Genomic DNA, 13,801 nt, shown 5'->3' with positions numbered 1-13,801 from the left:
ATGACTAGCACAGAAGAAATAGAAAGAGATATAGACCGATGCATATCATGCTTGGATAAGGCGAATAATTTAGAAGAAGTAAGAGAACTGGAAGAACAACTCAAGAAGCTGAAGATACAGAAGGAGAAACTGCTGAAAAAAGAATCAAAATTTTTTTAGAGGAAATACATATTGAGGCCAAGAAAAGGGAGCACAAGTAAGAAGATGATGCCAGTGATAATTCGAGGACAGAACCTGGAGTATAAGCCTTTGCAGAATACCGATATGTCAGATATACTTGAGAAGCTGCCTACTCTTCAAGATGGATCATTCAGTGGGGGAAAAAAGTATTTAGTCAGCCACCAATTGTGCAAGTTCTCCCACTTAAAAAGATGAGAGAGGCCTGTAATTTTCATCATAGGTACACGTCAACTATGACAGACAAAATGAGAAAACAAATCCAGAAAATCACATTGTAGGATTTTTTATGAATTTATTTGCAAATTATGGTGGAAAATAAGTATTTGGTCAATAACAAAAGTTTCTCAATACTTTCTTATATACCCTTTGTTGGCAATGACACAGGTCAAACGTTTTCTGTAAGTCTTCACAAGGTTTTCACACACTGTTGTTGGTATTTTGGCCCATTCCTCCATGCAGATCTCTTCTAGAGTAGTGATGTTTTGGGGCTGTCGCTGGGCAACAAGGACTTTCAACTCCCTCCAAAGATTTTCTATGGGGTTGAGATCTGGAGACTGGCTAGGCCACTCCAGGACCTTGAAATGCTTCTTACGAAGCCACTCCTTCGTTGCCCGGGCGGTGTGTTTGGGATCATTGTCATGCTGAAAGACCCAGCCACGTTTCATCTTCAATGCCCTTGCTGATGGAAGGAGGTTTTCACTCAAAATCTCACGATACATGGCCCCATTCATTCTTTCCTTTACACGGATCAGTCGTCCTGGTCCCTTTGCAGAAAAACAGCCCCAAAGCATGATGTTTCCACCCCCATGCTTCACAGTAGGTATGGTGTTCTTTGGATGCAACTCAGCATTCTTTGTCCTCCAAACACGACGAGTTGAGTTTTTACCAAAAAGTTCTATTTTGGTTTCATCTGACCATATGACATTCTCCCAATCCTCTTCTGGATCATCCAAATGCACTCTAGCAAACTTCAGACGGGCCTGGACCTGTACTGGCTTAAGCAGGGGGACACGTCTGGCACTGCAGGATTTGAGTCCCTGGCGGCGTAGTGTGTTACTGATGGTAGGCTTTGTTACTTTGGTCCCAGCTCTCTGCAGGTCATTCACTAGGTCCCCCCGTGTGGTTCTGGGATTTTTGCTCACCGTTCTTGTGATCATTTTGACCCCACGGGGTGAGATCTTGCGTGGAGCCCCAGATCGAGGGAGATTATCAGTGGTCTTGTATGTCTTCCATTTCCTAATAATTGCTCCCACAGTTGATTTCTTCAAACCAAGCTGCTTACCTATTGCAGATTCAGTCTTCCCAGCCTGGTGCAGGTCTACAATTTTGTTTCTGGTGTCCTTTGACAGCTCTTTGGTCTTGGCCATAGTGGAGTTTGGAGTGTGACTGTTTGAGGTTGTGGACAGGTGTCTTTTATACTGATAACAAGTTCAAACAGGTGCCATTAATACAGGTAACGAGTGGAGGACAGAGGAGCCTCTTAAAGAAGAAGTTACAGGTCTGTGAGAGCCAGAAATATTGCTTGTTTGTAGGTGACCAAATACTTATTTTCCACCATAATTTGCAAATAAATTCATTAAAAATCCTACAATGTGATTTTCTGGATTTTTTATTCTCAATTTGTCTGTCATAGTTGACGTGTACCTATGATGAAAATTACAGGCCTCTCTCATCTTTTTAAGTGGGAGAACTTGCACAATTGGTGGCTGACTAAATACTTTTTACCCCACTGTATGTTATGTTGTGGTCCTCTGTAGCTCAGCTGGTAGAGCACGGCGCTTGTAACGCTAAGGTAGTGGGTTCGATCCCTGGGACCACCCATACACAACATTTTTTTAAATGTATGCACGCATGACTGTAAGTCGCTTTGGATAAAAGCGTCTGCTAAATGGCATACTATTTACTATTTACTATTTATACTATGTTGGAAAAATTCAGTAATAAATTCCTCTGTCCTAGTTAAAAACAAGTTATCATCCAACACGCTTTGATTAAATTTCAAATATCCTCGCCCACGTGGAAATTCAGTAAGAGTAATGTATATGCCAATTATATGATGGTCCAACCGCATTCTGTCCCCTATCAACACTTTTTAAACTTTTGGAGCCAACGAGAATGACATAAGAAAGAAGTCAAGATGACTAGCTTGATTGAGTCTCCGCCATGTACACTACCATTCAAAAGTTTGGGGTCACTTAGAAAGGTCCTTATATTCCATGAAAACATACATGAAATGAGTTTGAATAGGAAATATAGCAAAATGAATAGGAAATGTATTCATTGACAAGGTTAGAAATAATGATTTTTAATTGAAAAAATAATTGTGTCCTTCCTTTCGTCAAAGAATCCTCCATTTGCAGCAATTACAGCCTTGCAGACCTTTGGCATTCTAGTTGTCAATTTGTTGAGGTAATCTGAAGAGATTTCACCCCATGCTTCCTGAAGCACCTCCCACAAGTTGGATTGGCTTGATGGGCACTTCTTACGTACCATACGGTCAAGCTGCTCCCACAACAGCTCAATAGGGTTGAGATCCGGTGACTGTGCTGGCCACTCCATTATAGACAGAATACCAGCTGACTGCTTCTTCCCTAAATAGTTATTGTATAGTTTGGAGCTGTGCTTTGGGTCATTGTCCTGTTGTAGGAGGAAATTGGCTCCAATCAAGCGCCGTCCACAGGGTATGGCATGGCGTTGCAAAATGGAGTGATAGCCTTCCTTCTTCAAGATCCCTTTACCCTGTACAAATCTCCCACTTTACCACCACCAAAGCACCCCCAGACCATCACATTGCCTCCACCATGCTTGACAGATGGCATCAAGCACTCCTCCAGCATCTTTTCATTTGGTCTGGGTCTCACAAATGTTTTTCTTTGTGATCCGAACACCTCAAACCTCGATTCGTCTGTCAATAGCACTTTTTTTCCAATCTTCCTCTGTCCAGTGTCTGTGTTCTTTTGCCCATCTTAATCTTTTATTTTTATTGGCCAGTCTGATATATTACTTTTTCTTTGCAACTCTGCCTAGAAGGTCAGCATCCCGGAGTCGCCTCTTCACTGTTGACGTTGAGACTGGTGTTTTGCGGTTACTATTTAATTAAGCTGCCGGTTGAGGACCTGTGAGGCGTCTCGTTCTCAACTCCAATGTAATGTATTTGTCCTCTTGCTCAGTTGTGCACCGGGGCCTCCCACTCCTCTTTCTATTCTGGTTAGAGCCAGTTTGCACTGTTCTGTGAAGGGAGTAGTACACAGCGTTGTACGAGATCTTCAGTTTCTTGGTAATATCTCTCATGGAATAGCCTTCATTTCTCAAAACAAGAATAGACAGACGAGTTTCAGAAGAAAGTTATTTGTGTCTGGCCATTTTGAGCCTGTAATCGAACCCACAATTGCTGATGCTCCAGATACTCAACTAGTCTCAAGAAGGCCAGTTTTATTGCATCTTTAATCAGCACAACAGTTTTCAGCTGTGCTAACATAATTGCAAAAGGGTTTTCTAATGATCAATTAGCCTTTTAAAATGATCAACTTGGATTAGCAAGCATAACGTGCCATTGGAAGACAGGACTGATGGTTGCTGATAATGGGCCTCTGTACGTTGAAGTCGGAAGTTTACATACACCTTAGCCAAATACATTTAAACACAGTTTTTCACAATTCCTGACATTTAATCCTTGTAAAGATTCCCGGTCTTAGGTCAGTTAGGATCACAACTTTATTTCAAGAATGTGAAATGTCAGAATAATAGTAGAGAGAATGATTTATTTAAGCTTTTATTTATTTCATCACATTCTCAGTGGGTCAGTAGTTTACATACACTCAATTAGTATTTGGTAGCATTGCCTTTACATTTTTTTACTTAGGTCAAACGTTTCGGGTAGCCTTCCACAAGCTTCCCACAATAAGTTGGGGGAATTTTGGCCCATTCCCCCTGACAGAGCTGGTGTAATTGAGTCAGGTTTGTAGGCCTCCTTGCTCTCACATGCTTTTGCAGTTCTGCCCACACATTTTCTATAGGATTAAGGTCAGGGCTTTGTGATGACCACTCCAATACCTTTACTTTCTTGTCCTTTTTTGTCAATTTTGCCACAACTTTGGAAGTATGCTTGGGGTCATTGTCCATCTGGAAGACCCATTTGCGACAAAGCTTTAACTTCCTGACGGATGTCTTGAGATGTTGCTTCAATATATCCACATAATTTTCCTTCCTCATGATGCCATCTATTTTGTGAAGTGCACCAGTCCATCCTGCAGCAAAGCACCCCACACAGCATGATGCTGCCACCCCCATGCTTCACGGTTGGGATGATGTTCTTCGGCTTGCAAGCAGCCCCCTTTTTCCTCCAAACATAACGATGGTCATTATGGCCAAACAGTTCTATTTTTGTTTAATCAGACCAGAGGACATTTCTCCAAAAAGTATGATCTTTGTCCCCATGTGCAGTTGCAAACCGTAGTCTGGTTTTTCTTACGGCCGTTTTGGAGCAGTGGCTTCTTCCTTGCTGAGCGGCCTTTCAGGTTATGTCGATATAGGACTCATTTTACTGTTATAGATACTTTTGTACCTGTTTCCTCCAGCATCTTCACAATGTCCTTTGTTGTTGTTCTGGGATTGATTTGCACTTTTCGCACCAAAGTACGTTCAACTCTAGGAGACAGAACGTGTCTCCTTCCTGAGCGGTATGAAGGCTGCGTCGTCCCATGGTGTTTATACTTGCGTACTATTGTTTGTACAGATGAACGTGGTACCTTACATTTGGAAATTGCTCCGAAGGATGAACCAGACTTGTGAAGGTCTACTTTTTTTTTCCTTTTGATTTTCCCATGATGTCAAGCAAAGAGGCATACTGAGTTTGAAGGTAGGCCTTGAAATACATCCACAGGTACACCTCCAATTGACTCAAATTATGTCAATTAGCCTATCAGAAGCTTCTAAAGCATGACATCATTTTCTGGAATTTTCCAAGCTGTTTAAAGGCACAGTCAACTTTGTGTATGTAAACTTCTGACCCACTGGAATTGTGATACAGTGAATTATAAGTGAACAATTGTTGGAAAAATTACTTGTGTCATGCACAAAGCAGATGTCCTAACTGACTTGCCAAAACTATGGTTTGTTAACAAGACATTTGTGGAGTGGTTGAAAAACAAGTTTTAATGACTCCAACCTAAGTGTATGTGAACTTCCGACTTCAACTGTAGATATTCCATTCAAAATCAGCCGTTTCCAGCTACAATAGCCATTTACAACATTAACCATGTCTACACTGTATTTCTGATCAATTTTATGTTATTTTAATGGACAAAAAAATTGCTTTTCTTTCGAAAACAAGGACATTTCTAAGTGACCCAAAACTTTTGAACGGTAGTGTATATCTCACTAGGTCAGGATATTTAAGCATCCATATATCCACTAGTTCTAATGTATCCATGACATTCATGATTTCCTTAAGAGCATGATGGTGATAGTTTACCATAATGAGATACAAGTTTCAAATCTATTTATCATAATATGTTTGTACATTTACCATTAAAAAGTACCATAGTGATTGAGTGTCCATATAGCTGTACCATGATTTTTGCATTGTTACTACAGTGAGGGAAAAAAGTATTTGATCCCCTGCTGATTTTGTACGTTTGCCCACTGACAAAGACCTGATCAGTCTATAATTTGAATGGTAGGTTTATTTGAACAGTGAGAGACAGAATAACAACAACAAAATCCAGAAAAACGCATGTCAAAAATGTTATGAATTGATTTGCATTTTAATGAGGGAAATAAGTATTTGACCCCTCTGCAAAACATGATTTAGTACTTGGTGGCAAAACCCTTGTTGGCAATCACAGAGGTCAGACGTTTCTTGTAGTTGGCCACCAGGTTTGCACACATCTCAGGAGGGATTTTGTTCCACTCCTCTTTGCAGATCTTCTCCAAGTCATTAAGATTTCGAGGCTGACGTTTGGCAACTCGAACCTTCAGCTCCCTCCACAGATTTTCTATTGGATTAAGGTCTGGAGACTGGCTAGGCCACTCCAGGACCTTAATGTGCTTCTTCTTGAGCCACTCCTTTGTTGCCTTGGCCGTGTGTTTTGGGTCATTGTCATGCTGGAATACCCATCCACGACTAATTTTCAATGCCCTGGCTGTGGGAAGGAGGTTCTCACCCAAGATTTGACGGTGGCCCTGTCCATCGTCCCTTTGATGCGGTGAAGTTGTCCTGTCCCCTTAGCAGAAAAACACCCCCAAAGCATAATGTTTCCACCTCCATGTTTGACGGTGGGGATGGTGTTCTTGGGGTCATAGGCAGCATTCCTCCTCCTCCAAACGCGGCGAGTTGAGTTGATGCCAAAGAGCTCGATTTTGGTCTAATCTGACCACAACACTTTCACCCAGTTCTCCTCTGAATCATTCAGATGTTCATTGGAAAACTTCAGACGGGCCTGTATATGTGCTTTCTTGAGCAGGGGGACCTTGCGGGCGCTGCAGGATTTCAGTCCTTCACGGCGTAGTGTATTACCAATTGTTTTCTTGGTGACTATGGTCCCAGCTGCCTTGAGATCATTGACAAGATCCTCCCGTGTAGTTCTGGGCTGATTCTCATGATCATTGCAACTCCACGAGGTGAGATCTTGCATGGAGCCCCAGGCCGAGGGAGATTGACAGTTCTTTTGTGTTTCTTCCATTTGCGAATAATAGCACCAACTGTTGTCACCTTCTCACCAAGCTGCTTGGCGATGGTCTTGTAGCCCATTCCAGCCTTGTGTAGGTCTACAATCCTGTCCCTGACATCCTTGGAGAGCTCTTTGGTCTTGGCCATGGTGGAGAGTTTGGAATCTGATTGATTGCTTCTGTGGACAGGTGTCGTTTATACAGGTAACAAACTGAGATTAGGAGCACTCCCTTTAAGAGTGTGCTCCTAATCTCAGCTCTTATAACATTTTTGACATGCGTTTTTCTGGATTTTTTTGTTGTTATTCTGTCTCTCACTGTTCAAATAAACCTACCATTAAAATTATAGACTGATCATTTCTTTGTCATTGGGCAAATGTACAAAATCAGCAGGGGATCAAATACTTTTTTCCCTCACTGTAAGTAACCCTCCAATTGTTCTCCACTATTCCCCCCGCTAAAGCCCCTCCCCATCCCACGTTGGGTTGTTATCCTAGTGATCGGCAGACCACCCCCGTCCCCCTGGATCCCTAGGCCCCCCGAGAGGCCAGGACCCATCCTTTGAAAACAGCAGACAGTGCCACCCACAAAACAGAAACAGGTCAACCGCCAAACGCTTTTCCAATGCTCTCACCTCAATTTGCTTCATATATAGCTATTAAAAATATATATATCTATTCAAATTATCAATTAATATGCGTAATAATGTCACCAGTTCATGAAAATGATTGTTACCTATAACCCGGATTGCCATTGCATTACATTACATTTTTGTCAAGCAATTATGATTTTAGCAAACAATTATTGTGGTTCATCCTATATTCTCCTTAACATCCTTACCCCCTTGCAACAGATGTGGGATACATACACACACACACACACACTCTTACACACTCAACCCCTTTCCTCCACTATCAACCATAAGCTCAGATGCTCAACAGTTGTTACATCCCAGAGCCCAACTCAAGAAAGGACCTGATTTACGAATGCATATACAGTTACAGCTGTTCGAGAAAGCATGCAAGATTGAGCAAAAATTGACAAAACATTTGAGATTTGATTAACCTATGTCAAGTCCTAGGTGATGGAGATCAGATCCACCCCCTTCCCCTGAAACACACACACACTCTGGTCCCACGTAGTAACCATTTTCCCAAGCATCTCTGTGCAGTCAGACCTTTGATTATTTTGTGCCACCAGGGCCACAATAATATGCCCCCTCTCTCTGATTGTCCGAGTGTGACCCCCTCTCCATGGGTTACTGCAGCCAGTGTTGCCAGCACTGCCACTACCTGGGTGGGGGTACCCCACCGGAATCTTCACCGACTAGGTACAAGGTCGTCAAGGTTCTCATTAGCAGCTTTGAGAATTTCCTTGTATATTATCCTCTCCCATCAGGGGGCTCTGGCTTTGTAGGACCAACCCTGCCAGGCAGGCTCAGAATCTTGAGGGGGCGGTGCTGCTCTAGTAGGTCTCTGACCGCATTTATCTTTCTTTTTTCGCTGCATATAGGCAACTTACAGCAGGGCCATAAAACAGATGGGGACTTCTCTTTGGTGTATGGGTCGCTCAGGTGGGCTCAGGTGGGTGTCTAGGTTATAGGGTTGGGGACCGTTCCATCATGATAGGACAATGTTCTGAAAGAGCTACAAAATCTGGACCCCTACAAATCATCTGGGCTAGACAATCTGGACCCTTTCTTTCTAAAACTAGCCGCCAAAATTGTCGCAACCCCTATTACTAGCCTGTTCAACCTCTCTTTCGTAATGTCTGAGATCCACAGAGATTGGAAAGCTGCCGCGGTCATCCCCCTCTTCAAAGGGGGTGACACTCTAGATCCAAACTGTTACAGACCCATATCCATCCTGCCCTGCCTTTCAAAAGTTTTTGAAAACCAAGTCAACAAACAGATCACCGACCATTTCGAATCCCACCGTACCTTCTCCGCTATGCAATCCGGTTTCCGAGCTGGTCATGGGTGTACTTCAGCCACGCTCAAGGTCCTAAACGATATTATAACCGCGATCGATAATAGACAGTACTGTGCAGCCGTTTTCATTGACCTGGCCAAGGCTTTCGACTCTGTCAACCACCGCATTCTTATTGGCAGACTAAATAGCCTTGGTTTCTCAAATGACTGCCTTGCCTGGTTCACCAACTACTTCTCAGATAGAGTTCAATGTGTCAAATCGGAGGGCCTGTTGTCTGGACCTATGGCAGTCTCTATGGGGGTGCCACAGGGTTCAATTCTTGGGCCGACTCTTTTCTCTGTGTATATCAATGACGTCGCTCTTGCTGCTGGTGACTCTCAGATCCACCTCTACGCAGACGACACCATTTTGTATACATCTGGCCCTTCATTGGACACTGTGTTAACAAACCTCCAAACGAGCTTCAATGCCATACAACACTCCTTCAGTAGCCTCCAACTGCTCTTAAACACTAGTAAAACTAAATGCATGCTCTTCAACCGAACGCTGCTTGCACCCGCCCACCCGACTAGAATCACTACTCTCGACGGGTCTGACCTAGAGTATGTGGACAACTACAAATATCTAGGTGTCTGGTTAGACTGTAAACTCTCCTTCCAGACTCACATTAAGAATCTCCAATCCAAAGTTAAATCTAGAATCGGTTTCCTATTTCGCAACAAAGCCTCCTTCACTCATGCTGCCAAACATGCCCTCGTAAAACTGACTATCCTACCGATCCTTGACTTCGGCGATGTCATTTACAAAATAGCATCCAACACTCTACTCAGCAAATTGGATGTAGTCTATCACAGTGCCATCCGTTTTGTCTCCAAAGCCCCATATATTACCCACCACTGTGACCTGTACGCCCTTGTTGGCTGGTCCTCACTACATATTCGTCGCCAAACCCACTGGCTCCAGGCCATCTATAAATCACTGCTAGGCAAATCCCCGCCTTATCTTAGCTCATTGGTCACCATAGCAACACCCACCCGTAGTCTGCGCTCCAGCAGGTATATCTCACTGGTCATCCCCAAAGCCAACACCTCCTTTGGCCGCAATTCCTTCCAGTTCTCTGCTGCCAATGACTGGAACAAATTGCAAAAATCTCTGAAGCTGGAGACACTTATCTCCCTCACTAACTTTAAGCATCAGTTGTCAGAGCACCTTACCGATCACTGCACCTGTACACAGCCCCATCTGAAATTAGCCCGCCCAACTACCTCATCCCTATATTGTTATTTATTTTGCTCATTTGTACCCCAGTATCTCTATTTGCACATCATCTCTTGCACATCTATCATTCCAGTGTTAATACTAATTGTAATTATTTTGCACTATAGCCTAACCTCCATAACTTGCTACATTTGCACACACTGTATATATATGTATTTCTGTTGTATTTTTGACTTTGTTTTGTTTTACCCCATATGTAACTCTGTGTTGTTGTTTTTATCGCACTGCTTTGCTTTATCTTGGCCAGGTCGCAGTTGTAAATGAGAACTTGTTCTCAACTGGTTTACCTGGTTAAATAAAGGTGAAATAAATAAATAAATAAAAAAAATTTTTTTTAAATTAGATGTATACTTTATTTTAAAATGTATATCCCTCATCTGCACAAAATTGAAAGCTCTCTCTCACAACCCTTTCTCGCAGACACACATTGGTTCTGGGATATGCAACCATTTCCTTTCTCACTCAATACCACACTTTTCCAAACACAAAAACAAACACCACACCTTCCATCACAATACATCCACACATACCCACATACTGTGCCTTCTATGTCTTCTGTTTGCTATGTTTTTATCTCCACTATGTTGATTGAGTACTTTTGTGTTCTAATTGGTTATATTTGAAGATGTATTCTTTTGCTAGTCATCCTTTCTTCTAGTGTTTTATTATTATGATCCCTACCATGGCTAGTATTGGGTGCTCCATTATTCGACTCCTCTATTAGAACTTTCAGAATAGCGATGGAGTAGTCTTTGTGTCACGGAACATTTGGTTGTCAATATACAGTTTATCGACCACGAGAGCAACGCGCTTCCCTTTTAATCTATTTTCCTTGAAGATTGGGTACAGAACTTTGCGCCGTTCTGCAATCTCCCTCGGGAACTGATCATTCATGCCTATTTTGGTGCCAGCAAGTCTTTTACCTAAGCTTTTAACCATTACTTGATCCTTAAAGAAAGCAAATTTGGCAACGATTGGACGCTCATATCTCTGTCCTCTTTGTCCGAAACGGTGTATACGTTGGAGTGGGATTTGAAGCGCTGTAAGCGCTGTAATTTTTTCGGGAACCTCTCCTTCTTTTTTTGGGATACCCGTAAGTACTAGATTTTCTCTCATAGACCTAGTCTGTATGTCAAGTAAGGCATCTCTCAGAAATGTGTTCTCATTTATAAGTTAATTAACGTCCGTTTCTATCTTAGTGACTGTCCCTTTTAGCTTTTTTGTATCTTTCTCCATTATCGCAGCTTTTTCGTCACTCATTTCAAGGCTCGCCTTCAACTCCTTTACATCCTTACTGACTAATTCTAGTATGCCCAGTTTGTCATTTATCGACTTCAACAGATCGCTTTCCACACTTACCAGTCCCAGTGGTGAAAAGCATAAATCATCTGTATCCATCGAGTCGCTGCGTTTTCTCTTGGAGATTGATTATCCATGTTTACCCTTCGTCATGTTTGAGTGTTGCTTGTTGTCGTAATATTTGTTGATACATTTCTCTAGCCTTATGATTTGTTTTGTGTTATTACCCAGGAGTATATGAAGTGTTCATATTTAGTCTAACTTACTGATATTGAATATTACGTTTTTATCTTGAGGTGATTCGCACCGCTGTGTGTTCATAGCCCATTCATGTGCCATCTTATGAAACATTCCAACAATTTTACCTTATTGATTGTCGTATGACCAATGATGTGTATAACATGTAGCTATGTCTATGCTTATGGCAGATGGATTTTACATCTTGTGGGGGACTTTTCAGTATTCTTGCCATTGTAGTCTTAGTTACTGTGATAATCACCATCATAGTACTATCCTTCACATATGTAAGTGCCTCGGTGTGGTCAAATGTTGAACTACTTGAAAAAGCTGAAATAATAATATGCATGCATCTTTTTCACATTAAATGCACTTCAATTGTAGGGCATATCTCTATTCGTAAGTACACTATATATACAAAAGTATATGGACACCCCTTAAAATTAGTGGATTCGGCTATTTCAGCCACACCCATTGCTGACAGGTGTATAAAATCGAGCACACAGCCATGCAATCTCCATAGACAAACATTAGTAGTAGAATGGCCTTACTGAACAGCTCAGTGACTTTCAACGTGGCACCGTCATAGGATGCCACCTTTCCAACAAGTCAGTTTGTCAAATTTCTGCCCTGCCAGAGCTGCCCCGGTCAACTGTAAGGGCTGTTATTGTGAAGTGGAAATGTCTAGGAGCAACAACGGCTCAGTCGCGAAGTGGTAGGCCACAGAAGCTCACAGAACAGGACTGCCAAGTGATGTAGCACGTAAAAACCGTCTGTCCTCGGTTGCAACACTCACTACCAAGTTCCAAACTGCCTCTGGAAGCAACATCAGCATAATAACTGTTCGTCGGGAGCTTCATGAAATTAGTTTCCAAGGCCGAGCAGCCGCACACAAGTCTAAGATCACCATGCGCAATGCCAAGCGTCGGATGGAGTGGTGTAGCTGTGCCACTAGAGATCCTGGTTCAAATCCAGGCTCTGTCGTAGCCGGCCGCGACCGGGAGACCCATGGGGCGGCGCATAATTGGCCCTGCGTCGTCCAGGGTAGGGGAGGGAATGGCCGGCAGGGATGTAGCTCAGTTGGTAGAGCATGGCGTTTGCAACGCCAGGGTTGTGGGTTCAATTCCCACGGGGGGCCAGTATGAAAATAAAATAATAATGTAAGTCGCTCTGGATAAGAGTGTCTGCTAAATGACTAAAATGTAAATGTGTAAAGCTTGCCGCCATTATTGGACTATGGAGCAGTGGAAACGCATTCTCTGTAGTGATGAATCACGCTTCATCATTTGGCAGTCCAACAGACAAATCTGGGTTTGGCGGATGCCAGAAGAATGCTACCTGCCCGAATGCATAGTGCCAACTGTTAAGTTTGGTGGAGGAGGAATAATGATCTGGGGCTGTTTTTCATGGTTTGGCCTAGGCCCCTTAGTTCCAGTGAAGGGAAATCTTAATGCTACAGCATACAATGACATTCTAGACGATTCTGTGCTTCCAACTTTGTGGCAACAGTTTGGGGAAGGCCCTTTCCTGTTTCAGCATGACAATGCTGAATGTAGCTCAGTTGGTAGAGCATGGCGTTTGCAACGCCAGGGTTGTGGGTTCGATTCCCACTGGGGGTATAAAAAATAATGTATGCACTAACTGGAAGTCGCTCTGGATAAGAGCGTCTGCTAAATGACTAAAATGTAAATGTAAATGTAATGCCCCCGTGCACAAAGCGAGGTCCATACAGAAATGGTTTGTCGAGATCGGTGTGGAAGAACGTGACTGGCCTGCACAGAGCCCTGACCTCAAACCCATCGAACACCTTTGGGATGAATTGGATCGCCTGACTGCGAGCCAGGCCTAATCGCCCAACATCAGTGCCCGACCTCACTAATGCTCGTGGCTGAATGGAGGAAAGTCCCCGCAGCAATGTCCCGACATCTAGTGGAAAGCATTCCCTGAAGAGTGTAGGCTGTTATAGCAGCATAGGGGGGACCAACTCAATATTAATGCCCATGATTTTGGAATGAGATGTTCGACGAGCACGTGTCCACATACTTTTGGTAATGTAGTTCATCTGAGAAATGTAGGCCTATACACACAGTACAGAAGATCCTGTGTTTTCTTCCCCTGGCTTCACATGCTATATGCTGCAGTCGGAGCTGTCGGAGCTGTCGTTTACACGCTGGTGAGTTCAATGAAAAGTTGACATTTCTCTTAAA

The sequence above is a fragment of the Coregonus lavaretus genome, assembly GCF_964263955.1.
Source record: "Coregonus lavaretus genome assembly, chromosome: 5".
NCBI lineage: Eukaryota > Metazoa > Chordata > Actinopteri > Salmoniformes > Salmonidae > Coregonus > Coregonus lavaretus.
The sequence above is the reverse complement of the archived record's forward strand: the minus strand, read 5'-3'. Positions refer to the sequence as shown.